The sequence below is a fragment of the Suricata suricatta genome, chromosome 9 (genome assembly GCF_006229205.1).
Source record: "Suricata suricatta isolate VVHF042 chromosome 9, meerkat_22Aug2017_6uvM2_HiC, whole genome shotgun sequence".
NCBI classification, from domain to species: domain Eukaryota; kingdom Metazoa; phylum Chordata; class Mammalia; order Carnivora; family Herpestidae; genus Suricata; species Suricata suricatta.
Genome location: NC_043708.1, coordinates 43,881,621 through 43,884,934, shown reverse-complemented (window position 1 = coordinate 43,884,934; position 3,314 = coordinate 43,881,621). Strand labels below are relative to the sequence as shown.

The 3,314-nt window shown below is 64.8% G+C and overlaps 1 protein-coding gene across 1 annotated transcript in view; it reads right to left on the bottom strand.

The window, feature by feature from the left end:
* Nucleotides 1–2,977, bottom strand: part of BMP4 (bone morphogenetic protein 4) — a 6,794-nt gene extending 3,817 nt beyond the window's left edge. Inside the window, exon 1 of the mRNA XM_029952535.1 lies at nucleotides 2,850–2,977. The gene's annotated coding sequence lies outside the window, so the exon portion shown is untranslated. The remainder of the gene's footprint in view (nucleotides 1–2,849) is intronic.
* Between the last annotated feature and the right edge of the window lie 337 nt (nucleotides 2,978–3,314).

The following is a 3,314-nucleotide window of genomic DNA, read 5'->3' as shown; positions in this document are numbered from 1 at the left end:
CCCCCGCGGCCCCGCCCCCTCCAGGAGAGGCCAACCCCCGCGCCGGCCGCGGGAGCCGCCTGCGGTCCGGGAGGAGCTCCGGCTGCGCTCGGAGCGGCCCCGGCCGGTCCCCGGGCGCAGTACGCGGAGGACGAGGTCCTCGCTTCTACCTGCGGCGTTCGGTGCAGCGGGACGGGCCCTCGCGCCAGCGACCTGAAGCCAGGGGATCTGGGGCGCACTGTAGGGGCTACACCTCTCGGCGCGAACACGGCTCAAGTGAGGCCAGGAGCGGGGACGGCGGCGTCCCAGCATGCTCAAAGCCACACAAACCGAGGGAGCACTTAAAAGGAAAGCGCCGAGGGACACACAAACAGGCGCTCGAGCACGCACCCCGCCACTTCCTCCCCGCGGTCTCCGCGAGGCCAAATACTGCTCCCAGCCACAGCCAGTCACCCCCAGCCGAACGCCAGCGAGTGCTCAGACGAGCCAGGCGGGTGCTGGAACTCCTAGCCCAAAGCTACCTCCCCAGTCCCGCACCGGGCCGCAGGGGGTGGTTGTTGGGCCGAGATCGGTGTGGGAAAGTGGGGAGGGAGCGGCCGCGGGGTCCTCTGCGAGGGAAGCAAATCCCCAAAGAAAGCAGCTGGCGGGCCATTCCAGGCGGAGGGGAGGACTCAGAGGAGACGCGGCCGTGGAAAGGGCGCATCACAAGTTTCAGGTCTTAATGTCGCTGAGGTTTTACAACTCCCGACCCAGCGCAGAAAAGAAATCCCACCGCGTTCCCAGGAGTCGAGAAAACCGCGAACAGTTTTCGGCCTGCGCTCGACCTCGGCGTCTGCGTCTCTCTCCCTCTCTCTCTCCAGATTGTCTTATTTTTGAAACCACCACTCCCCCCCCCACCGCCACTTCCTTCCCCCACTCCCTTCCTCCTTTGCACCAGCTGCAGAGTCGCAGCAAATATTTCTTCAAGAATTTTACCAACCCACAGCTCAAGGAATTACCGGGATGTCCCGACTAACGGGAGATGCTGCAGGCTTGGGTCGTTCTGCACTGGGGCCTTTCCGAAAACCTGTCCCGCGCGACTCTGCGTCGGCCCCCGGCCCGGCCCGGGGTCCCGAGCCCCAGACGCCGGCTCCCGTGGGCACTGCACCCGGCCTCCCCTCCCCACGGCTCTTCCCGGTTCCAGCCTCGGGTTGCTTTAGAGACGGGGCGGGGGGGCTCGGCTTGCCCGCCTCTCCCCCTCAAACTTGGTTTCCTCCTCGGGACGCTCGCAGGAAGCCTTTGGGGAAGAGCAAGGAACCAAGCGCTTAGCCCTCCCCCCCGAGCCCCGGCTGCCCGGCGCCGCCCCGCGACCGTCGGCGCCCGGCGAGAGCCGAGCCGCTCCTGGAGCGGTTCTACGGTTTTCCTGCTCCCGCGCCACCGCAGGGTCGGACTGCGAAAGGGCCGGGAGAGCAAACGGATTATTTGAGACGCCGGGAACCCTAAAAGAGCCCCGTGGGAGCAGCTGTAGCAATGGACAAAGCAGACGGGGGAAAGCCGGTCCCCGCAGGGCGAAGGGCCGGTGGAAGGGGCGGGCGCCCTGTATCCCCGCACAAGCCTCTGCCCCAAGGAATCTCCCAGGACGGCGGCGGGAGCACTCGGCGCTAAAACCCGGAGGCTGGACGAAGAGCGGGTTGTGTTTAATTTCAGATTCCGTAGGATTCGTCTCTAATCACGATTTCCTCCCTCAATTTCCCAATTTTTTAAAATAAAAAGGCAAACGCGGAGAAAGACGCTCCTCTCGAGAACGTTTTCTTGAGAGTGGGGAAAGGCAGGGATGCAACTCGTAGCGATAGTCCTTTACTCCCCCGCCCAAGTCTTCCGACGCCGAGGTCTGCGCAGAGGTGGCCTCAGTTTACTAAGTCTGTGTTTGCCGGGGCGGGGGGGAGGGGGGAATCTTCACCTCTCACAAAGCTTTCAGCCCACAAACGACGATTCTCACAGTCCATCCACCTAAGCGGTGCCCTGGAAGCGTTGGAATCGTCGAGCCCGAAGGGAAAGGACCGCAAGGACCAGGGAATCCCAGACCCTGGCCAGTCGGCTCCGGGCTAGGAGGACCAGCTAGAGCCTGGTCCGTAGCGCGTCTCGCCAGCGACTCCCCATGGGCCACGACACTGCAGGAAGACGCGTGTCCGGAGCGCCAGGCAACCTGCCCATGGTCCCTACAGACACTACACCAGGAAACGATAGGGGAGAGGCTCCTTGGAGGCTGCAAGTTCACTTAAATAGTTTGTGCACCAGGCACGTCGTGCAGCGGCACTTCGCGTGCTCTCAGGGGCTCCCGCCGACTGGGGGCCGGGTCGGGTGACACTCCCCTCGACGCAGCCCCTCTGGCTGCGCGCAAGCCCCGGAGGCAGCAGGATCGCGCTCCCCGCGGCAGGACCAGCCCTAGTTAAGTGTTCTTTCTCCACCTCGCGGTCCCTCGGCCCTCTCACACTCTCCGGACCTCGGAGCCGACACTCCTTTCTCTCCCGACCCTTCCCGTCCCGGAATCGCAAAACGCCAGTGCCCTCGCAACGCGTTCCGCTCAGAGCCCCTCAGTCTTTCCCAGCGACCCGCAACTAGAGGCTCCTCTTTTTCCCTTCTTTTCTGCCCCGAACCTATCAAAGGTGGAAATCGCCCGGGGCCCCCGGACGGAAAAAGTGGCCTAGGTAGAGTCAGTAGAAGATGTGGAAGTTCCTTTCAGCGCCAGCATCCCTACCTCTAGCACCACCGTTGGGGGGGAAAATAGGCCACCTTTAGCCGTGGCCACAGGCTGAGCCCCCCGCCGTTTCCCCCAAGGATGCTCCCCGACCCCCTCTGCCCGGCTTCCCTCGCCAGGTAGCCTTGCTCACCATAGGTCCCTGCAGTAGCGGGCTTGCCGGCAGCAGCTCCCGGGGACCTCTGAACGACTGCAGTGAACCTGGGCAAGGACCGAGGACCGGGACGCTGCAGGCTCGAGACGGTGCGGACGAGAATCCCATCAGGGAGAGAGGCGAGCTACTCAGCCCCGAGCAGCCGCAGCGTCTCAGGCTCCCGTCCCTCGGCACGGGTGCCACACTCACCTAGCTTCCGGGCAGGACTCCGCTCTCCTTCCCTCCCTCCCTCCCTCCTCCTCTGCCCTCGTGCATCTTCTCCTTCCCCCACTTTCCCTCGCTCTCTTTCTTTCCTTCCTTCCTCCTCCTCTACCCCGGCAGCCCCTCCCTTCTTCCCTCCGCCCTCGCTCGCCTCCCTTTCTGAGATGGGAGCCCCGCCCACATCCTCCCCTCCAGCCGCCGGGCCTCGCCTCGCAGGCCCGGTCCCGGAAGCCCGGGCTGCGC